This window comes from Erinaceus europaeus, chromosome 7 (genome assembly GCF_950295315.1).
Source record: "Erinaceus europaeus chromosome 7, mEriEur2.1, whole genome shotgun sequence".
Classification (NCBI taxonomy): Eukaryota; Metazoa; Chordata; class Mammalia; order Eulipotyphla; family Erinaceidae; genus Erinaceus; species Erinaceus europaeus.
Genome location: NC_080168.1, coordinates 36,809,434 through 36,834,799, shown reverse-complemented (window position 1 = coordinate 36,834,799; position 25,366 = coordinate 36,809,434).

The window sequence follows — 25,366 nt, the reverse complement described above, 5'->3', positions numbered from 1 at the left end:
GAGAGAAAGTAAAAGAGAAGGGGAAGGGGAGGGGGAGGGGGAGGAGGAGAAGAAGGAGGGGGGTAAGCTCACCACATGAAGATACAGGCAAAAACTGCAGTGTTGCCATCTATGAGCCAAGGGATGCCAACATTTACTAGGAAGCCCCAGAAGCTAGGGGAGAGTCATGGAGTATATGCTCCCTCACAGCACTTACAAGGAAACAATGCCCCTGGTATCTTGACTTTGGCCTTGGAGCCTCCAGGCTTGAGAGACAATAAATGTCTCTTATTTAATTCCCTCTGCTCAGTCACTCAGCCATGCAGCCATAGGAAATGGAGTCCACTTGCATAGAAAATGTGTGGCCTTTTACCTTCTTTGAAAAGTAACCAAAATCTGGCAGACACCCTTGATAAACTGAAGTGGCAGAGCGGCATACTTTCCATGCTTCACAATGGACCCAGCCAGTCCATTTTAGGCGTATAGCATTCCTGCTTGATTGCTGATACCACGTCAAAGGAAAATGGGTCAGGAAGTTTGGAAGAACAGAAATAAACATATTGTGCCAATGAAGTTCCTCAAGATCTTTAAAAACAAACCATACTGAGAGTATCTGAGTGTAAGGAAAAGGAAAAAAAAAGTACAGGGAGTTTTCTGCTAGTCTCAAATTATAGAAGACTCTGATTAAGATACAACATAAAGTTAGAAACAAATTTAGAAAATTTAAATTCAACTGTGATAATGATGCCAGAGTTGATCCCCAGCCCCTCTAGAGTGAGATTTTTCAGAACAAGATGAAGATAGAAGAGGTATTTTAACTGTTTAGGGGAGTTGTTAAATGCTGAAAGAAAACTCTGGAAAAGACAGTACAGATACCTGGCAAAAAGAGAGCCCAAGATAGATGAGCATCAGAACTGATGGGGACACTTCTCCTCCACACTTAAACTCTGTATGAACATTATCAAGCTATGAAGTCCGACAAATTACTATTCCAGATTCTCAGAAACATTGACTGCAGACCCCTGCTGATAACCCTTGAGGAATAGTAGAAAGTAAGAGAGGATCCAGAAGACTTGACATGCACAAAAGTGTTACTCTTCAAAGAAAGAACTGTGGAAAATCTATAGAAAATGCAAACAACATGTCTGATAGCAAATCTGTTTTGAACACTAAGAAAAAAAACAGTAATGATTTAGTCTTCAAACTGGTCTTAAAAACAAGGAGTAAGCAATATAGAAGCTCCAATTAAAATATCCTCCTCTAGTATTTTGACCTGATCTCTTGTTCGAAAGCACACTGAATTCTTGATTGTTAGCGAATACCTCTAGTACTATCACTAAGCAGCTTTGCACCCCTACTTGTTTATTCTGGAATATTCTTCCTAAACAGATTTATAAACTTTTTTAAACCAAAGTACTGTTTACTTCTACCTAACAGGGGTCCTGGGGATTAAATCAGAAATTTCAGAGCCTAAAGCATCAAAGTCTCTCTTACAACCATCATGCTGTCTTCCCAACCTCTATAGATCTTTTTTCTCTTTCTTTCTTTCTTTCTCTTTTTTTAATGGATCACTTTATTGAGGAGAGAACTAACTTACATGACTGTCACTGTCATAGGTGTACTGCACCACATTACTTCATGATAGTGTCAACTCCCCGTATACTCCAACAACTTGTCCTCTTCCTCCACCAGAGGATACTGGGTCTGCAAGTCTTTCACCCTTTCCCCTGTCAGATTCTTTTCTAGATGCACAGGAAGTGGCTCAGCAAGTAGAATACAGAATTTGCATGCAGCTGCAGTTTCTGCCACCAACACTGTATACACTGAAGTGGTGCTCTGGCCTCTCACTCTCACATGAGGTCAACGCACCTTCAACAAAGGATTCTGCTCCAGTGGAGCCTTGTTCTAGTGGACTTCCCTGGCAACCCCACACAGTGAGGCAGCCCTCTATTCACCTTACTTACCTTACCCTGGTTTTCTTCTTCTTCACAATATCCTTCACTGTTTATTCTTTATCTGATAGGCACTACATGCACTGAGTTGTGCCAGTCACTGTTCTAGAAACTTTTAAAATAAAGATTAATTTGTGACCAGGAGATGGCACAGTGAAGAGAGCATTAGACTCTTTGTATGAGGTCCTGAGTTTGATCTTGGCATTGCACATGGCAGGATGAAGTTCTGGTTTTCAATCTCTCCTCCTCTCCCCTTCACATAAATAAAGTTTTAAATGTTAAAAATATCAATTTATCCATTCTAATACTATCAACATGAAAATATTAGCATTAGTCCCATTTTTCAATTAGGAAATAGAAACATTGAAAGGTTGTCTTTAATTTATAATAATACTAAATAGTGGGTCTGTGCTTGAATCCAGACATTTGCTATCAGAATCTATTTGTTATTTTTCTAATCTGATTTTCACCATTTAATGTAACTTTTATTAACTTACCTACCTACTACCTTGCCTGTGTCCACTCTCCCACACACAAATGTAAAGTCAACAAAGGTAGGCTTTTGATTTTGCAGTTTTTCAACTTTACTCTTGCCTTCATAATAAAATGTGGCACATGATAGATGTTTTAAAAAATCTTATTAAAGTGAATATGATGTAGACAGGAGAAGTCAGAAAGAGGATTCTCTTCTAGTAAAATTGAACTATTGTTGAGAAAAGGGAGTCTAGACTCAGTAATCTATGACTAGCCAGAGCCTGGCAGAGTGTCTTGTCTGTGTAAACAAGGAGAAGAGAACTGGAATGAAAGTTGTGAATGAAACAGGGGTCCCTGACTGAGCAGAGCTAGGATGGGTCAGTACCCAGAAACCAGAGACACCACAGATATGTCAAGAGTAGAAGTCACAATGTTAAAGAAAATCATAGAGAATGCTACTGAATTTTGCTATTTCTCATTTTTTGAGCATCAAATAAAATTATATCTTCAAAATGGGAAATTAAATAAATAAAAATTGGCCAGGCAGTGGTGCATCTAGTTAAGTGAACACATTACAGTGCGCAAGGACCTGGGTTCAAGTCCCTGGTCCCCACCTGCAGGGGGAAAGCTTCATGAAGCTTTCATGAAGGAGTGCTGTAGTTGTCTCTCTCCCTCTTTATCTCCTCCACTCTCTCAACTTCTCTCCATGTCTATATAGTAATAAAATTAAATAATATATTTATTAAGCTTCATCCATCATTAACCCTTCTTGAGAAGTACAGTGAGGCCTACCAAGAAGTGTACAAAAACTCAGCTCTAAATATACTTGCAAGGAGGATTGTCATAGTCAAAAGGGTCTCAGACAGAGAAATAATTACCAGCAAGAAAACAACAGAAATCTTCCCAGGCCACCAGGTCCCACATTATTAGCATCAAATGTAAAATCCCTTCAGAAGTGGGTAGGGTCACAGTAGGCTGTGATACATTTCAGGACTTTAGCACAAATGTGTGTCTTCAGGAATATAACCAACTTCTTGCAATCAACAAAGGAAGGGAGTACTAAAATAATGAGGAGAAGGAAAATATTAATAATTAAATAGCACTAGACAGTGAGGCACTCTTACCTAACGCTATTGGTATTTGAAAGAAAAACATTCAGATTTCTAATCTACTGGGGAATATTACCATAATGTAGCTTTGAAATTTTTCAAAAGACTTCATAATTAATTTAATCACCATTTTGCATGGCATTCCCACTTGTGATCTGCATTTATGCTTTAAATCTCTCCCTCCATAGCTGTCATTCTGATCTAATTAAATGCCTCTTACTTAGGAAGAGAGGAAATTTTCAAATGTTGAGACTCCACAGAAATGAGGAGTGAAACATGTGTCTGGTGCCGCAATTTCACCATGGTAGACTAATTGCAGAGGCCTGTGGGTATGGATTGATGTTGCTGAATAGTCAGCCTTTACTGCTATCACTTTCAGGGTAATTTGCATAGCATGGCTCATAGTGTTTTATGATTTTTCTTTTAAAAACAGTCCTATTTGTTAGTCTCTAAATCTATTTAACTCTTTCTGTGCTCTAGCATCTGGGGTATGTCTGTAGAAAGTGTGGGTGTGTCATTTGTCAGGAGTGTTTGGAAGAATAACCTAGTGAGCCTTTTGGACCTTTTCCTCCTCCAGGAGGATTCCCTTGTAGGCTAGAGTCCTTCTGAGTAGATCCTGAGGATGGATCGTTGTACTGGGGTGATTTACTGGGCTGTGTTCATGGGCTCAATATGAGCCCAGCATCTGTGGCTGAGAAAAGCCAGAATGAACAAGTGGGAGGTACAATGTAGCATCTCTAGAAAATTTCACTATCTACAGAGGAATAGTGACAAGATGACGCCTCAGAGTTTATTTAAGTTCTAGAAAAACATTTGGACTTCAAAACTCCATATACTAGTCAGGCATTGAGTGTGGAGAGTCCCCAGTAAGTATGGCCTAAGAGGGTGTCCTTGTCCAAGGCAATTCATGAAGGTGGCTGATGACCAAGTACCGCCTTCCAAGGACATTCCCAACACTCAGGGAGGTACATAATCCCTCAAGTTGGGCAGGCTGATGAACACGATGTCATCCACTGTAGCCATCACACTTCTCCTAATAGCAATATCTTAATCAAGGTATTATCTGCTGACTTTTATAAATGCTTCCTCATTTGATACTAATTTTACAGTCATCAAACTAAATTCTATTAATTGTGAACAATTTACAGGGTGTTCTTGAAAAATTTAGTCATTGATCTAACAACTGAAAAGAAAGAAAGAAAGAAAGAAGGAAAGAAAGAAAGAAAAGCAAGAGGGTGTTTATTTTACCAAAGTAATATAAAGACATCTCATTCTTCCTGTTCTTCTTCTTCTTCTTCTCTTCTTCCTCTTCCTCCTCCTTCTTCTTTTACTTCAACTAAAACTGAACATAAGTGTTTGGATGATCTTAGGTTTGATTTAGATTTTTAGGTTGGAGATAATTTCAAAGAGTTGATAAATGGTCAGGTTTTCCTTACTCTAAATTCATTGTCTTTGAACTTAAATAAAAAGAAGTTTGTACTTTGTGAGACTTCCTTCCTTCTATAACTTTAGAGTTCTTACTTTCCAAGTTAAAATGAATCTTAAATTTATGAAGAAAAATAATGGGAGTGTAGTTTTGAAGGAACATGGAAGAATCAAGTCTTTACCTGCTATGTGCTCAAAGGGCATTTATTTGCTTTTAGGGAATCTTCCCAGCTAGTGAAAATGAAACCTCTAAAGCTGGTGTGAAGGCTTACAACATGACTCAGTTGTAAACACAAACAAAGGGTAATCTGGCCTGGCACAGTCTGGCCACTGCTGCAGTGTATCTGAAGGTTATGTTTTATGTTTATTAGCTTCATCCAGATGGTGTTTTATGTCCTCAATAACTTTGTCCCTGACTAAGCAATGAACCTACCATTTGACAAACACAGTAGGAGATGTCTATCAGCAGAAAAGCCATTTTATAATCAGAAACATCACTTGCTGGACCATTCAGAATACATTTTGATGGGAGTGGTTGCTTTTATAATGTGGATGTCTACAATTGTCTGCTATTAAACAGTTTGTCCAAATGGAAACTAAATTCACTGAGTACCTGAGGTAATTTAATAGGTTTACATGCTTACTCTCATACTTTAAGTAATTGATTTCATTGTAGGAAAACAAACTGCTTTGATGCACATTTATCCATTTCTCTATGTTAATATTAGTTTATAGTACATTTTAATATTCCAGTAGTACAGACCAACTGAAAGACAGAAGGTCTGAGGTCATCTAGTGCATTTCCTATGGGATTGACTGCCCCTGGCTTGCTGGTCAGAATACTGTATCTGGAACAACCTATATGTATTCTGTAGGCAGTGATTTTTAGCAAAGTCATAGTGGGATTTTTGAGATAATCATGTATGTTGCTAACTAAATTCTGTTTCTAAATTGCAACCTCCCTGAAGGCAACTATTGGGTCATATTTATCTGTATCACTTTTAACGTGTAGCTTCAGACATTCAGTAAACATTTGTGAATTGCACATAACAATAGATACTTTATTACTTATTTCCTTCAGCTTTTGTTTTTAACTTTATAGTAAATAGTGAAGAGATTATTTTATAATTTTTTGCTGATACTGTTTGTGGATTCTTCAGTGGGAACAAGATACTAGAATTACTTTTTAAAAATGGGGAGCCAAGCAGTGGTTCATTCTATAGAGTGCATACATTACATGAGGGGACCAGGATTCAAGCCCCTTTTCCCCACCTGCCCTGGTCCCCACCTGCAGGCAGGAGCAATCCTGAAGGTGTCTCCTTTCTCTTTCTATAGGCTCTTTCTCTGTTAGAAAGAAAGGAAGAGGAAAGGAGAGAGAGAGAAGGGAAGGGGAGGGAAGAGAAGGGAAGGGGAGGGAAGAGAAGGGAAGGGAAGGGTAGGGTAGGGTAGGGTAGGGAAGGGAAGGGGAGGAGAGGAGAGGAGAGGAGAGGAGAGGAAAGGAGAAAAGGAAAAGAAAGGAAAGGAAAAGAAAGGAAGGGAAGGGAAGGGAAGGGAAGGGAAGGAAAAGGAAAGGAAGGGAAGGGAAGGGAAGGGAAGGGAAGGGAAGGGAAGGGAAGGGAAGGGAAGGGAAGGGAAGGGAAGGGAAGGGAAGGGAAGGGAAGGGAAGGGGTAAATTTGTTTTAAAGATATTGATCCCAGCAATAACCTTGGTGATTAATAATAATAAGTGAAAACCAAAAAGTAACATAAGCAGTATTTGAATTTTTTCATTTCTTCTTTACACTTTTTCTTCCTTCTTTTTTGGATTTATTAAACTACTACTGACGTAGTTCTTGATGTGTACTAAGAACCAGTGTTGAGCCTATATAGGCCTGTAATTATTTAATGAAATTTACAAAGCTCACACCTTTTCGTATATTTTTTTATTGAAACAAAATAGTTTTACAGGTTATAAGCACTTGCATTGTGCCAGGTTCTTTGATACACAGCTCTAAACCATGCCTTCCCTATTTTCCCCATAGATTTAGGAACTTTTTTACCCTATTTTCTAACATCCTCTTAAAACATCTAGGGGACCAGGCTGTGGGGCACATGATTAAGCTCACAGTACTAAGTGAAAAGACCCACACAAGGATCTGGGTTGAAGCCCCAGCTCTCCACCTGCAGGGGGGATGCTTTGCAAGTGATGAAACAGTACTGCAGGTGTCTTTCTCTCTCTCTCTCTATCTCTACTTTCCTCTCAATTGCTCTCTATCCTATCCAGTACAATGGCTGCCAGGAGCAGTGGATTTATAACATCAGTACTGGGCCCCAGCAATAACCCCGTAGGCAATAAATAAATAAATAAATAAATAAATAATCTTTAAAATCTAAAGCATAATTAAGTACTGTGGGGGTGCTAAATATCAGATTCTATTAATGCATCTTAAAAAATACACAAAATAGCACAACAAACTCTTCAGGATTACTTCATAGTTCGTGTTTTAGAAAACTATGACTAGATCCCAAGGCACAGACTCTGAAATTATCATAAATTGAATCCCATTCCCCCTAGAACAGAGTGGAGAATTGAGTAGGGGATATCTAGTTTCTCAATGGCAGACAGCATCGTTCCTTAGTGTGTGCCCTTAACCAGAGTTCACCAACACCTGGCCCTCCAGCATGGGGTTTTAACTGACTGAGCAAGTCATTGTCAATAGCATATGGAGGAAGTTCAAAATTCTCCTTCAGTACAGGTTGTCAAGAGGGGGAAAGAATAGGAATGTGTCTTTCTTTCAGGGTTTACAAATATCTCTACCGTAAAAGATTGTTTCCTTCCCATCATGCTCCTTGCAGTTACATCTATGACTAACAGATGAATGATGTTTAAGAACTTGTAGCTTGCTGCTGCTTAACAAAATTTAGGAAACTAAACATTCTGAAAATATTTAGTGGGGTGTTATAAAATAAATACCAACTGTTTTCCTTTCTTTCAGTTAACTCATCAGTTTTCTCATCAAGATGTTGTAACTGAAAGATTCCAGTTTGTTGAAAACCAGGAATCCGGCATGGTAGAGGATAGATTTGATTGCCTTTGACTTGCCTTAGACAAAATAGTTAACCTGTTTGTACCTCAGCTTCCATGTCTGTGCCATGAACATATTATCTATATGGGATAAGGCATAGAGATTATTAAAGGGCATAATATCTAACAGTTGTCTGCTCAATGTATAACAGAGTGAGAACACAACCAGTGCCAGTGTTATCATCTTCCTTTGAAATGAAGTAGTCTTAATATATCTGAAGGATGTAGCCACACACAGAAGTGCACCTTCTCACTTCAAAGATTTTTTTTATGATAATAAAAACGTATAATCAGCCTGAATCTCCCATGGAAGATGACTGGATAAAGAAGCATGAGCAGCCGCTTCCCCAGAGACTCTCCCTACTAGGGAAAGAGAGAGGCAGACTGGGAGTATGGATTGACCAGTCAACGCCCATGTTCAGCGGGGAAGCAATTACAGAAGCCAGACCTCCTACCTTCTGTACCCCACAACGACCCTGGGTCTATGCTCCCAGAGAGACAGAGAATGGGAAAGCTATTGGAGAGCGTATGGGATATGGAGATTGGGTGGCGGGAATTGTGTGGAGTTGTACCCCCCATCCTATCATTTTGTTAATGTCTCCTTTCTTAAATAAATAAATAAATTTTTAAAAAGAAGCATGAGCAGTAAATTAACTGAATAGTACTCTGCCATTTAAGAGATGAAACTGCTTATTGGGTAAAAATAAAGAGAACTTGAGGTGATGAAGCTAAGTGAAGTAAGTAAAAAAATGTAAGACAAGTACCAAATGGTTTCAATTGTATGCAGAACATATGTATCTAAAGTAAACAAATTGTTAAAAGTTAACTCTTAGACTGAGTGAAAACTATGGTGTTTAGAGGAAGGAGACAGATGGGGTAGTAGGAGAAATAGGCAGAGATGATTTTTTTTTTTTTTCACAATGATAAGACACTAGAGCTTTGGTAATTCTACTGGATACAGTGAGTCTTAAATACACATGTAGGTGAGAACTTATACCCCCCTAGGCTCTATAGAATTGTGGAACAAAAATTAAACAAAAATGAAGAAACAAATAAAATGGCATAATTTGCATGATAGACCCCTATTCCAACTGTGGCAGTTTGAATTACTCAGGTAACATGAATTTAAAAATCTTACTTGGACAAAAAATACACAGAAAACATTAAGAGTTAAAAGAATGGACTCATCTACTAATTATTGAAGCATCTATATAAGGAAGGTTTTATATGAAATACTTTAAAAAATCACAAGTTTACAGGAGTCACAAAAGCTACCTTGATTCTTGTGTTATGTGTTAGTTATTAACTAATTTTGTAATTATGTTTCTATGTAAGTGGAGCATTAAAAACAAGTGAAAATTAATAGAATGTGAGCTGAGCCCAAACTAGCAGCTGAAAATGTGTATGAGCCTGGACACTAGAAGTCCTGATTGGAGGCCAAATATGAATGTCACTGTGACTATTTAGAGTTTCTTTTGCCTGAGAAACCTGGAAAAATTTGGTCCCTCAAGCCCACCTCCAATTTTTCCCCCACACCATGAAATGGAACTCCGTATACTACTTGACTTTTTACAGGATAGTGTTGGAATCATGAGCTCCATTGCACTTAACTAAACTCTTGGCTCCATTTTCTGAATGCTAGTTTGAGGGACAAATGCATATCACACAAAGATGGTTGTCTGTATAAACAAAAGAAAAATAGAAAGGTGCATTCTTCTACTCCAAATAACTGGACATCCATGAGTGTTTACCTAAGAAAGAAGTATGGTAAACGGCAATGGCTCACTTGGTACAGAGCTCATGTTAGCCCCCATCACCACATGAGGCCAACAGGCAAAGGGGACGAATCTGGAATAGTGAAGCTGTACGATGGTATCTCTCCTCCTCCCCTGTGTATTATTTTATTTTATTTATAAAAAGGAAACATTGGAAAAGCCATAGGATAAGAGGGGTGCAACTCCACATAATTCCCACCACCAGAACTCTATATCCCATCCTCTCCCTTGATAGCTTTCTTATTCTTTAACCCTCTGGAAGTATGGACCCAGGGTCATTGTGAGATGCAGAAGGTGGGAGGTCTGGCTTCTGTAATTGCTTCCCCACTGAACATGGGCATTGACAGGTCAATCCACACTCCCAGTCTGCCTCTCTCCCTTGTGGAACAGAGTTCTGGGGAATTGGAGCTCCAGGACACATTGGTGGGGTTGTCTGTCCAGCAAAGTCTGGTTGGCATCATGCTAGCACCTGGAACCTGGTGGCTGAAAAGAGAGTTAACATATAAAGCCAAATTGTTTACTACTGATGAACCTAAAGTCTGGAATAGTGCAGATGAAGAGTTGTGGGGTCTCCATTTTGTAGATAGCTAGTAGGCATATTTTAATTATATTCAAAAGGACCTGTGGCTATACTATTTTTTTCCTTGAGCCTGAAATCTGATATGCAGGTGGATCCAAATTATTGTCTAGAGAGATGATTTCATAGCTGGAAAAAGGACCAGAAAGCTGGTTCTAGGAAGAGAGTAGCTCCCTAACATGGGAAAGGGGTATAAATATTGTTGACTGTAAACCCCATCGATTTGATGTGATCTGGGGCCCATATTCAGCTCAGGAGCTTATATGACCTCTGCATCCCTTTAGATATAACCTCACATTCTGTGATCATCAGTAAGAACATTCCAAGATGCCCCAATATCAGGACCCATCTTCCTCAGGTGTAGCATAGAATATGTTCTCCAGCCTCCCTTCGAAGAATAGAATATTCTCTACCCTTGTTGATCCAAGATGTGGGTATGGTCCTATGGGGGCCCACCAAGGGGTCTGTTGTGTTGTTCCTGATAGAGATGACCACCGGTAACAATGGAGAGAGGGATTTATTCGAGGTCTAAGCCCATCATGTTTGTTTGGGAATCTCAGGACTCCCCGAATAGGGCCCCAGCTGCTGGGGTGGCCTGATAGTGACTAAAAATTCATCGTTAAAGTATGTCAGTCTCTTGCCCTTATTCAGCTTTTGCAATCCTTGCTTTGATAAGGTTGGCTTTGAAGTGAGTGAGGGAAGTAGGTGAGGAGGGTATCTAAGTCTAAGTAGACACTATTTCATTAGGAACTTTATACTGACTCACTGCAGACTATTGTGTACTTTTGCTTTCAGGTATATTTTTTCATAATTTATGGATACATGTGAATCTATGCTTATCTCAGTGGACCTGGTCTATATGTAGGTTTGAGGACTTTGTTAGGAAGTGAACCACCTGGAATGGAATTAAAGAATTCTATGAAAGGATAGGTCTCACTGGAGTAATGAGGCTGAAGGGTTGATATTCCATGCCTGACATCTCTGAACACAGTCTGTAGTGAAGCATGCTGATGTGGTACAAATTGTGTTCATTAGGTTGGGATACACAGATGCAATATCATTTGGTAAGAATTGAGAGTAGCATGCAGGAAAGTGAGCCCCACCCTAGAGGTTCCAGGACTGGGGGAAATATAGGCTCTATACAGGATCCTTGTGTATTTTTTTCTTCCTCTCACTTCCTTTCTTCCTGTTGATCTCTCTTCAGATTAAAAAAAAAAAAGTTCATTAGGAATGATGGAATCATGCAAGCATAAAGTTTTTATATCATACAAGTTCTGATGACAGGAAATAGAAAAGGAAAGAAAGAAGTAAAAGGATGAGTTTGTTAGCATAACAACAAACTTGAAAACAGCTAATCTGAGTCAATGTATATCACATATCATAATTTAAAAGAAACCAGTCGCAGAACAGCTGAACTATTTTGAAGGAACTTTCCATCCAACTAGAAAATATGATAATATTTCACTTGTATTCTGCACAACATATTTCACACCAATGGTCCTTCAAAACACATCTGTAACTAACATTCAAATGCTTCTGTTTAATAAAGCATGAATTAACTCTTTGCTTCATAAGTCTAAGTGTTGTTTTGGTGTTGTTATTGGGTGGACTAGAGAAAAGAACATCAATTTTCATTTCTTTATGATTAAAGTGCATTCATTTTACATCTGTGTCTTTGGATGTGAGATTTTTCTGAAATATCACTACCTTTTTTCCTTCCTTTCTTCTTTCCTTCATTCCTTCCTTTCTTCCTCCCTTCCTTCTTTTCTCTTCCTCTCTCTCTCTCTCTCTCTCTCTCTCTCTCTCTCTCTCTTCTTTCTTTCTTTCTGTTCCAGAGCACTAATCATCTCTGGCTTATGGTGGTACATGGGTATTGAACCTGGTGCTTTGGAGCCACAGGACTGAGAGTTTGTTAACATAAACATTGTGCTATTTTCTCCCACCTCATTGCCTTGTTATTGAGATATGTTGTACTAGAGATTTACTTTTGATTTAAGTATAACATAACCACTAGGAAAGCTATTTCTTCCCAGGAAACAATTCTTGTAAGGATTCTTTTCTTTGCCCAGGTCCTGTTTCCCAGCAATTTTTTTGGTTTTCAGACAAAATGAAGAACTCCTTTTTCTTTCTTTCTTACACCATCTCAGTATATTACACTTTAATAAATAATTGATTGCATCTTTGTGATTGTATACTTATCTGTTAAGACAGGACACATATAGTCATTGCTCAGCATGCTCAGTAAATTATAGTTTATTTGAAATTTATTTTAAATATAAAGATCATGAAAAGAGAGTTGGTTAAAGTTTCCAAGTGAACTAAAGTTAAAGTGTGGGATCTACCTAATTATATGGTTGTTTTTAGTAGTAAGGGGGAATAACTATTGATTTAACAATTTCTGTTATTTTTGAAGGCTGTCATTTAATAAAGTCATAACTGTACTTTGAGACTTTCTACTTACAGTTATACAAGTACACAGAAAAAGCAGTTTTAAGGGATCTTAAAAGATTACCTTTAATACTAGCACTCAAAACGTATTTCTGATTAACTGTTGATAAAACAATTCCCTGTGTAAGACATACATAAATTTTGAGACTTCCAATTTAAATATGTAAATTTAAATGTCATTACTATTAACATCTAATTTTTCTGATACTGTTTCAAATGCAGTTTATTTTAAAGAATGTGTAAACATTTGATCAACATGTTTAAGAGGTATATATTCTGTTATTAGTTCATAACCATGTGGGTATATTTTTTCTAAATGTAGCATAACAGATACATAATATACATGGAGTTGCATAACATGCAATAAAATATATGACATGCAATATAATATTTGGTACATCATATAATTAATTATGCTTTACTATTTAATTAAGATTATATACTAACTTAATACTCAGGGTATTTAGAAAGTGCTGTACTATCATCACACCATGATAACAGCCAACAACAGTAGTAATTCCATATATAGTTATAATGTACTACTAAGTTCTCAAGTGGAATATACTGTTTAAATGACATGTTTCTTGGAGAACGGAAAGCAGACCAACTGATTTTAGGAGTTGTTAGCATTTTGGAGTGGCAGGAGCTCTTGGCTTTGTGCTAAACATTTATGATAACGAAAAAGCAGATAACTTTGATATCTGTCCTTTTGTGCTTTTTGAAAAAAATCACATCAAGTTACTAAGCTGTCTAGGATCATGTATTTGCTACCTATTGCTATGGGTGAGGAAGGTCAGAGTTATAAAACCAGGCTCTCTATATAAATACGGCTCTCCACTTTCAGAAAGATTAGGGAATAAAAGTGGCAGAAGTGCTAGATCTGGCATTAACACACACACACACACACACACACACACACACACACACACACGCACACACACACACAACATTTTCACTGAATTTGGATGTTACTGTTCTCTGGGAAGGCATAGCCTTTTGCATCTGACTGGTACTAAAATGTACCTCAACATCTTTTTTTAATAGAAGTTGGTATGAATGAGCTAAAAATTTCAATTCACTGAGTCACATAGTCACTAACAGGTCCGGAAACAATGTCCAGCTTCCTAAGTGGATTCCATACAGTGAACCCAAAAGACTGTAAGACAAAGTAACTAGAAAGTTCATCTGCATCTCAGTCCTACAGAGATTGCGATATGGCTTGTCACTGAGTTCCTTTTAGCTTATGTGACTGCTCGCTCCACATGCTGCCATTTACAGTATATGGTATACAGTAAATCTATTTTTTGTCAAGATGGGCTGGGTTTTCACAGCTCTGCACATGACATCTAGTCACTCTTCTTGGCTCTTAATGCTTAACATGGTGTAGTCTTGATTTTTGGCTGATTGCCTTCAATATGTTCAATTTTGGATGATTTTTAGTGTAGGTTTGTGAAATGATGCCCTAGAAATGTGAAAAATGTATAGGTTTCCTTAAAGGGCTTATAGGAATCAGTCTGCTTTTGTGGGCATCATTTTCAAACTATGAGATCATCTCAAGAATTTTTGACATGCCCTTAGGGGGCATTGGAGACTGTTCAGAAGGCAAATAGAAACTGAAAAGACACTAATGGCAGTTTCTAGGGAGTGGAACTAGGAGTTTAGGTAGATAGCTGCTCACTTGTCATTATATAGCTTCTCCATTTGCACATGTCTTTTTTTTTAAACCTAGAAAATGTCTCATCTTTACAATTGAAAAATTAATGAAGATAAATATTTCTAATCCATTGTTATGGTGAAAATCACCACTTGTCTGTCATGCATATTTCCATAGCACTGTTCAGATCTATAAACAAAATTTTCATTACATTATGTTGTCCCTGTTTTAACTTGCAGATCTCATTACAAAACCTTTTTTATTGTGTCCACATGGACATTGTATTTTAAATCTCACCTTTCATCTCTATGCCTCCTCCAACTGCAAAAAAAAATCTTTTTGATATGTAAAATTTCTTTGTGTATTATTAATGTAGTTTGGGGCTATTAGAATTACCCTGGATAATGTTCCAGAAGGCACTTCCGATGGAATACCTCATAGTAATTTCTTGACAGAAGCTTATATCATTTGTATATAAATTAACATACATGTCACTAAAATAAAGTAACTAACAGCTTTCTCATAGATGCAGTGTAAGTGGGAACTCCAATTAATTTACAGTAAGTTTAATGTTTGACTTTTTAAATTTTTTAAAAATTTTATTTATTTTTCCTTTTGTTGCTCTTTTTGTTTTTATTGTTGTGGTGGTTATTATTGTTGTCATCATTGTTAGATAGGACAGAGAGAAATGGAGAGAGGGGAAGACAGAGAGGGGGAGAGAAAGATAGACACGTGCAAACCTGCTTTACCGTCTGTAAAGCAATGCCCCTGCAGATGGGGAGCCGGGGGCTCGAACCTGGGTCCTTATGCCAGTCCCTGCGCTTCGCGCCACGTGCACTTAACCCACTTGTTAATGTTACAAATAGAAATTTAATGTTTTACTTTTTAATACCACACATAAAGTTGTCTGAAAGAATAGAAATGAGAGAAATTCAGTTTTTAGCCTTGGATGTTTTTTCTTCTTCACTTTTTATTGCTTTATATTTGAATATTTCTGAGGAAACAAACTACTCTGTACATAACTTTATCCTACTTGAGTTTGTGAGGAAATTGGGGACAAAAACAGTTTCTCTTTTATTTTCTTTTCCTGAATCTAATGTTATAAAATACAATTAATAGGAAAGCAATGCTGCCGAGCCAGGCAGTGGTAGACCATGTGCAAATGCCCAAGTTCAAGCCTTCATTCTTCACCTGCCAGTGGGAAGCATAGCAGTGGTGAATAACATTTTCAGGTGTTTCTCTTTTCTCTTCTTCTGTCATTTATCTCTGTTCTATCTAGTTAAAAAACAGAAAGAGAAAAAAATCAGAAAGAATCTAAAGGAAAAAAATGGCAGCCAGAAGTGGTGAATTCATAGTGCTGGTATGGTACCCTAGTGATAACATGGTAGAAGAAAAAAAAAAAAAGAGATTATGCTGATGCAGTGTGTGTGTGTGTGTGTGAGAGAGAGAGAGAGAGAGAGAGGTTCTTCAAGCTGGCCATTTTTAATGGGTCTACAAATATAAAACCTAATTAAAAATTAAGTGATAAATATTATTGCCATTTTGGAGGGGAGTTGTATGTCCTATCAGTTGACTCAAGAGTATGAAAGAGAAGCAGTGTGGGCAGAAAGATGGAAAGAACAGCAAAGTCCCTGCCCTACCTTTCATTGCTGTGGTATAACTCACTACTCTCTCATCTGAGTAAGGATTTGGACTAGGTAGATGACTTTCTAATGTTCCTTCTAATTCTAAACTTTAAAATCAAATCAGAGCTCTGCCTTTGGTGGTTCTCTGTCACTCACAATACAGATCTTGCCATAGTGGCACTTATTCTATCTAATAGAAGATAAATAAGGAGGGCCTTGATGATGTTGCACCTGGTACAATACAATACACACATTACCACACATGGAGCCCTGGTTCAAGCCACAGACACCCAACTACAGCAAGAAAGCTTCATTAACACTGCAACAATACAGCAGTTTGCTCTCTTGCTCTTTTGCCTTTTTCTATTCCTCTCTATCTCTCTATTACCCTCTATGAAAAATTAAAAGAAAAAAATTTCCACCAGCTAAAGGTGAGTGAGCCATGCAGACACAAATTCTTAGTGATAACCATGGTTGCAAATAACATAAAAATAAGATTAAGTGCATGGTAACAAACAGGAGATCCTTCATCCATGAGCTTTCGACTTTAAATAAGGCTCCAACTGAGCACAGCAATCAAAGTCTTACAAGTTGATGTTTCTGCCAATTGTACTATAAAGACACACACACCCCTGACACACACACACACGCACACACATATTCTTGGTGATTTCTCAAGGGCTTTTTTTTTTACCTTCTAGTAATTAAAAGTAGAAATTATTGTTTTGCAGTGTTATCTATACCATCATAACATTGGTCCAGGTCCCCATGCCCATGAAAATGTAATAATACAATAACTTAGAAAGGTCTTCTTAGGTCCTTTGGATAATTACTCCACTTCTGATTGATAGAATCAGAACTATTAGAGTAATGATGGCAATAATAATTTTATCTGGGTTATCAGCATGTGCCAAACATCATGCTAAAAAACAAGCAGCGGGTGAGTAAGGGGAATCTTCGGATATACTTTATATAGACCTTTATTGAATAACTACTTTGCTACAACAGCTGCACTGGCACTGAATTCACTGTAGTCAATCATGAGCTAAGGGAGGTCTTGGTCACGTTGGTGTTGCTCAGTCCCTCCAAAGCGGAGCCATTAAACAGACAAATGTGTGCACAGACATCTGGCTACCTACCAGTGTGGATCACTGCACAGCACCTCCTCACTGGCCCTGAATAAAGCAACACAGAATGAACTAGCACCTTAAATACAAAAGTTTAGGTTCAAGCATGTCAGGCTAAATACAAATATATGAGATGGTTTTGAGGGCTTCATGGTGACATGGGAGTGAGCTCAGAAGTGCTGGGTAATGTCCTTTCACATCAACTTAGTCTCATTGCTTATTTAGCACTGCTCCCAAGGTCTATCTACTGAAAGAACAAAGAGATGTAAGAGAACCATACTTGTCCAGATTGGTGTTTTTTTTTTCTCCCCTTGTTTCTTTCAAGTTTGCTACAGTGCAGTATACTTTGTACCAAATCTATACATCAATTCAGTTTTCAAGTCTCCTGTCAGGTCCCCAGTGACACATGTATTAGAGTGGTGCTATCCATAAGTAATCTCATATGAAATAAACAAAATGAATCTTAAAATCTAAGTTTTGAAAAGAAAAAGTTAGTGTTTAAATAATTAAATTAGTTTTCCTATGGTTCTTATTTGTTCTGAATTTGCTGCTAGGTGATTTCCAGAATTTTTTTCCCCTGTCAGCTTTCTTGTCACTAAATCATTTTAACTGGTTATCTTCATATCACAGCAAATGGACCACTAAATACTAACACTGACTCTTATGAATATTTTTCATTAGTGAATTTGTTTCATTTTATAAAAGCAACCATGCCATGATAGGTATTAATCTAACTTTAAGAGTTTCCATATTTAACAGAATGTGCTAATAGCTATCACATACTTTCCTGAAAAGATGGTAATGATATGGAGACTCTGGCTTCATTAGACATGTACTATCATTGTGGAAAGCAGTGCCAATGGCTTGTCTAAGGGTTATGTCCTGTGACACAGAACAAGGTAATACTTGGTGAGTTTATATAGGAAAATATTATAGGATAAAAACATTGACATGTTCGGTTAAAAATAATCCTTCAAAAGGCCAAAGTTAACAGTCAAAACCATTTTCAAATCTAGAAATTGGCAAAAGATTTATCTAAAATGTTTATATTTTTGCCACTCCATAAATCAAAATTAGTTTTCCATTAAAAATTGGATCAGGGATGATAATGCTTTTGCCAACTTTTAGCTAAATGCAAATGGAAACATCTGAGATTTTTAAACTGAAAACTGAAGTTTATAGCTATGTGGTAAACCCCTGCTTATGAGCATTACTTGGTGAGATTGAAGAGCACACGAGATAGGAATTGACAGTGATTTCAGATGCATAAAGTCTTTGATTTTTGTTTATTAATTTTATATGCACAAAGCTAAAGCACAGCTTTGTTAATGTTTGCTTGAATTCTATTCTCTCTATTCTACTCTACTCTACTCTATTCTATTCTATTCTATTCTATTCTATTCTATTCTATTCTATTCTATTTTCTATTCTTTAGTTTTGATGGAATGATAATGTAACTTACTCTTTAAGCGTCAACTCAAAACTGTTCAGCATTCTCCAAATAAGATTAGGTACCATTCCCTGCTTTGCAGTTGTATTACAGTTTGATGAAATTGTGGCTTATTTACAGAACTGTAAACTGTACCAGATCAGGTGTCATTTCATTTACCAATTTATTACCAAGACTTAGAACAATGCTTAGTGCTTAACAAGCACATACTAGATGAATGAAATATGAATGCCACAGAGTCATTTCTGTGACTTTCTATGATGACCACTGATTTTTTAACGACTATCAGTGTTAGGTCTTCTTTGCTGCATTAATACAACTTCTATTTTCCTGAAGTGTTCCAAGCCAGGATATTGCATCCCACTATCTTGTTTCGACCTTCTCTGCCCCCTATGCTCTTTCCTTAGTGTATGGATGGTACAACAGATCAGAAGTGCTCAATATCTTAGCTTTTACACCCTGCTTGCATGGTGCTATTTCTGCCTTGGCTACAGATACCTCCCTCAGATCTCCAGTAAAAGCATTAAAATTTGGGGGTGAGGAAAACAGTTTTTCCTCCTCAAACAATCCTAAGATACTAAAAAATATATATATATATATATATATATATATATGGAAAATGTTAAATAAATCATCTTTTGTTTCTCAAGAAATTCTATACTTTTAAAATAAAAATAGGTTCAGGCTAACCAAATCAAGACTTACTAATTTCATTAATAGGTACAAATTACTTTCAGAATATTGATGGCCCTCCAACTTTAATTGATCTCAGAATGCTACTGACATCCTTTCAGTTGTAAGCATTAAATCAGTAGATGCTGTGTGTATTTACATTACAGGGTGTACCCAGACTGAGGATGTACAAAACAGATTGCCAGGTACTAGTGTGTTACTGACCAAACTATATTTTATGAGGTAAAAAGTCAATGAACATCAAAAAGGTTATTGGCAATGAAGCTACAACAATGAGATTCTCTTTACCCTGGGGACAGAAACAGACTACTAACATGGAAACCAAAATATAACTTTACCTTAGGCTATAGACAAAGTCAGAATAGAAAAGATTGATTCTTGGTGATCAATTTAATTTGCCCCATGTAGGTGCATTGTGGTAAAAGGAATGATTTTTTTTACCAAAAGACAAACTTCAAACAAATGAATACTTTTCCATCTTGTTGACAGTGTCTTAAGTCATGAGATATGCCAAACTATGTATTCCAAATCTGCATTATAGAATCATTACGCTCACTTCCTCATCAAAATATATACTTTTTTTCTATTTAAATTTTAAGGGAGAAGACAGGTGGTTAAAGACTGATACATTTTAAAAGAACTGATGGTAGCTAGCCAGCTCCCCCTTGTCACACAACTTTTTGAATGATTAGGGATACTGACTGCCAAATGTGTTTAAAAACTCATTTGAAATGAATAAAAAGACGCAGAAATAAACAAAAAGAAGAGGTAGGAAAGAAAAGTTTGCTTCTACATTTTCTTGTTTAAATAAAAATTCTTTTATTTAAGAAAATGACAAAAGTTATATTGAGGTAAGGTGAAAGCTAGTCTGAATTATATTTTAATTGGTAATACTGATACACAAGTTTTAAATCAGCAGGAGAAAGACAGCTGTAATATTTAGCATTTATAATACTATCAAAATACTGTCTTATAGATTAAAATTTATATCTAGATTCTGTAGTAGCAAGAGCTCTGTGATCAAAATGTTTGAAGTATAATAGCACTGCAATACCCAAAATATCTTTATATGTTTAATTATGTCAATTATCTATATTAAATGTGTATCTGAAATGCTGAATCTAAACACATCACTGTAAAGGTGAACTCATACAAATGTAAAACAATGCAATTCACTAAAAGACTTCTACACTAAAAGATATAGTTAAAAACTCACCCATGTCATTTTCAGTATTCTGTCAATGAGATAACTATACCTTCAGCTCAAAAGAATGGGAAGTGTTTTTTCAAGACAAGTTGTGAAATATTTTAAATGGGCAGAAATTGGGTATTTTGGATAAAGGGGGATAACTACTGGTGCTGCATAGATATCATCTACTGTTTGATTGAGTGGAACTATTGCTGGATGTCTAGAGAGATGCATGTCTATATGACCTGGGGTCAAGAATGCTACTAGTCCTCCCATGAACCCAAATCCATCATGGCTATACTGTGGCATCCCCCCAAAAGGAATGGACATGCTTTCAATTACCACTCTGCCAGGGCATGTACATAAAGAGAGCTGACAAATGCTAAAGGGAATTGGAAAGGTTGAGAGGATGAAGTCAATAATAGTTTTATCTCCAGACATTTAGCACTTGAAGTGCATCTGTTATACAATATGCAGACATATTTTATAGCAAATTTGGAGATGCTGTGAGCCCACTGGGCAGGGGCAATATCTAATTTTATATTCTATATAACTCTAAGCATACTTTGGGTGTTTAATCGGTGAGACAAGGAGATAAACTCCCCCCCACCCCGGCCTCATGACTGAAAGGAGAAATGCATAAAAAGACTTTGTGAGCATCACCTAGGTTTTCACTTGCAGTAGCAGTGTGAAGGAGCAAGGCAAAAAGAGCAAAGCCAATTGTAAGCTAAGAGAACTGCATCTGGTATAAAATGTAAAAGAAGATGGAACATCAGAAGTCATTTTCAGCATTAAAAGTCTGAATTTCTATTTTCTCAAACTCGTAGTTATTTCAAGCTCTTACTCTGAAAGAGCTCAACTTTTTGTGATCAATCTTAATACTATGTCTTCACTGTAAAGCACTTAGGAGATATTTCATGCCAGCTTAAACATCACCCACCCTCAAAACTTCATTTTGTTTTTCAAATGATTGATTTTTATTTCATGAGTGCTGTACATACGATTAGCCATGGACACTGTAAAGCGTTCAATTCTCTATTTCTAGTATTTAAAATGGCATGCCCTTATTTTATATGCATACAGCATAAATAATGGTGCCTATTTTTTGTAAAGGTGTGATATGCCATTGAGAAATATCTGCTAATACTTTCTCTCTATTATTTCCTGTATGCACAAATATGTCTCATAATCTATATTTTGTTTGATTTTTGTGTTTATCTGGTAAACTGTAATTCATGAAAATGCTAAAGGGGTAAATATTGAAACTATTTTTGCATGAAAGTTTTATTTTCCTAATGGCAACATACATGCTTTAGTGCTGCTGCTGTTTTATTGTACATAGTATTAGATCAGTCTGTCCAATCAGCTAAAATGTTTACCCAAAGGAGCTTCTTAATGCTCTTGAAATGAAATAGTCAGTTGTCTGACATTTTCTTTACCATCTTCACAAACAGTTGTTAGTCACTATGTGAATTCCGAAAGTCTCTTCTTTATTTGTCAATGCAAATGAGTTATCTCCTTTCATTGCTGAAGAGAGCTATTTGAGCAGCATGAGCAAGACCTGGTACACAGACTTACTGTGGAAGTATTTACACCATTGCTTGAAGTCACTATTTCACGGCAAGTGGGGACTCATTCTTCCCCAGACCACAGGACCCTGTTCTATCACCATAGTTACTTTGTCTAAATAATTGCACACCAGAAAGAAATTTCTAAGTGAATAACCCCAAAATGGAACTATGATCTGTTATATTTTTTAGTTGTCACATTGTTTGTAGCTCTTCTGTATTAAAATTTTGATATGAAAAATAACAAAGGGCCACAATCTGATGCACATATTAAAATAATCATTTAATGCTTAGTGTTTTCATGCAATTATATCGGTTCATTTTCTTTGCCATATTCCTTTTTAACAAATCAACCATTTGAACATTATCCATTACATAAACAACAAAATAAAATAAAAGTCTTTGGACAACTTTTAACATCTTAGTATTATATACTCTTTTAAAATACCTTAAATATTTATGATTTCAGAATATAAAGTGTTAATCATAATATGCAGCTTGGTTGAAATAAATGGTTTCTCTTAGGACAGATAGTTTTCTTTTTCTTTTCTTTTTTGTTTGTTTGTGTGTTTGTGGGGGCATGGAAAGACAGTTTAGTGTTTGGAGCACACAGGGCTCCAGAGACCACAGAGTTCCTAGGTTCAAGTATCCTGTGTCACTGATGAGCACTTCTCTGGCCTATATTTCTTTCTCATGAGTGTAAATAACTCTTTTTTAAATGGAGTGGTATATTTGTTTGTTTTTAAAGAAAATTAAATTCTAGTACTATACCAATAATGCCCATGCTAGAATCCAGGTAAAATATAAAAAAAATAGGCAGAGCTGACTGTTTTCTGAGGATATATTACGGCACCTCCTTTTGAATTTTTTAAAAAGATTTATTTATTAACATAAGGGAGAGAGAGAGCTAGAGCATCACTTTGGCATATTCACTATCAAGACTTCAGGCATGCAAGCCTGGTGCTCTCTCTGCTATGCCACTGCCTGGCCCCTTTGGGAATCTTTATGCTGATAAATATAACTATATCACTGAACAGTTGTCTGAAATAACTGTGTAGCATTGTTCTGAGTGAAAATTTTTCTAAAGAACTCAAAGGCATTCTCTCTTCTATCAAGTGGGGACTCAGAATAAGTTCTACCATACCTTAATTGTACTGTATTTCTAGTTTTGACATTCAGGTGGTTCAGTGTAACCTTTGAACTCACAGTGAAAAGCCTGACTACACTAATTAGTTTCTTCCAACCAATAATGGAATACAATACAAACATCTCATAAAACTTTCTATTGTCTTTTAAAACATGGTGTTTATTATTACTTTAAGAGAAGCTATAAGGATTTAAGAGAGTCTCGTTCTCTCTCTCTCTTTCTCTCTCTCTCTCTCTCTCTCTCTGTGTGTGTGTGAGTGAGAGAGAGATCCAAATCTATGAGAAAAGTGCAGTGAACTAAGAGAAAAAAATAACATTCAGTGGTGTACTGAATATTAGCTATATTTTGTAGCTGTATACTATTATTTTTAAATAAAATATGAGAGAAAAAATCCCGGTATTACTTCTGAAGTAAAAAAATAAATAAACAGAATTTAAGTTCAATAAACCAATATTTTAGTGTTTGACATAAAATGAAAATGCACAAGTGTGATTTCATGAATAGTTAGGCAAACGGTTACTATTTGCTCCTGTATTTTTGGAAAGCTACTGAGATCCATTTTCTGCCTTAAGTCCCTAAAGCCCCGTGTGTGCCTGCTCTTGTGCACATTGAGAATTCTGATCTAGACACTGTGCAAGCACCAAGATGGAATGCATTTGTAATTATCTCAGAAACAAAACGCAAGTCAGAAAAAGAAGCTATGTACATTTTTCTTTTGGAATTGTGCAAATAGATAAGGAAGAATGAGTCACAGCAGTCACTTTCAACTTCTTTTTGTTGGACAATTTATGATTTAAATTAAAATATTTATTCAGATGTCCAAAATGAGAAAAACATGTATACATCTATTTTTCTGTATGCTTTTAATACTAGCAACTGCAAAATATTTTAACCACTGCTTCTACTAAGAATGGATTCGGTTCTTTTTTTGTGTACATGTGGATTTACAAAAATTTTCTCTGACCTTTATAAAATGCTATGGCAGATTGAATTACAGCATTTTATTCCTCTATATACAATATGAAGGTCACTTGTTCTGAAATGAGTGAAGGTTCTATTTCACTAATGTTTTCCATATCACATTTCCAACTTGATCTCTAGCCTTATCCTTGTTGTCTGGGAGTCATTGAAAAGACCAATTTATTATTTAGTGTTAAAAGAAAACAATTATATGAAAAAGTTGCAGCTGAAAAGAAAAGGGGGATTGAGAGAATGATTATTTTACCATTAAAAAACAGGTGTTTAGTTTCCTTTATCTTTCTTTAATGTAAATATATATATATAGTTTTTATTTATAAAAAGGAAATACTGAAAAGAACCATAGGATAAGAGGGGTACAACTCCACACAATTCCCACCACCAGAACTCTGTATCCCATCCCCTCCCCTGATAGCTTGCCTATTCTTTACCCTCTGGGAACATGGACCCAGGGTCATTTTGGGGTGCAGAAGGTGGAAGGTCTGGCTTCTGTAATTGTTTCCCCACTGGACATGGGTGTTGGCAGGTGAATCCATACTCCTAGCCTGTCTCTCTCTTTCCCTAGTGGGGCAGGGTTCTGGGGAGCAGGGAAGCAGGGCTCCAATATTTGATGTTGCTTTCTAATCTTATTATTAAGAACATTGTCTCCCTCTCATAACTTATCCACAAGTGCCTTTTGCTCTTTTCACTCCTATTCTAGGAAGTCTTACCAGCCTTCTTCCTTCTTTTTTTTTTTTTTTTTTTTTTTTGTGTATATGTCCTTCACTTATTTTAGTTACTGTTTTTGACCCTTTCCTCTTATTTAGAAGCTTGATTCTTCGGATTCTAAACAAATCAAAGACCTTCCTGTGTGTTTTATCTTCCAAAGCCAAGGTAAGCTCAGTGAAGTCACTGAGTTTTCCAGCAGATAGTATTTTTATATCATCCATTGTATGACTTACAAAATAGAGAAAGATTTGAAAAGAGTAAATAAAGAATAAAACTATACATGCGAAGAATTTATAAGGAAACTGAGACTAGGGACAGGGTGGTAGCACACTTTGCTGAGTGCACATGTTGAGTGCACAAGGATCCAGGTTCGAGCCCCCAATCTCTACCTGTAGGGGGAAAGCTTTGCAAGTGGTGAAGCAGT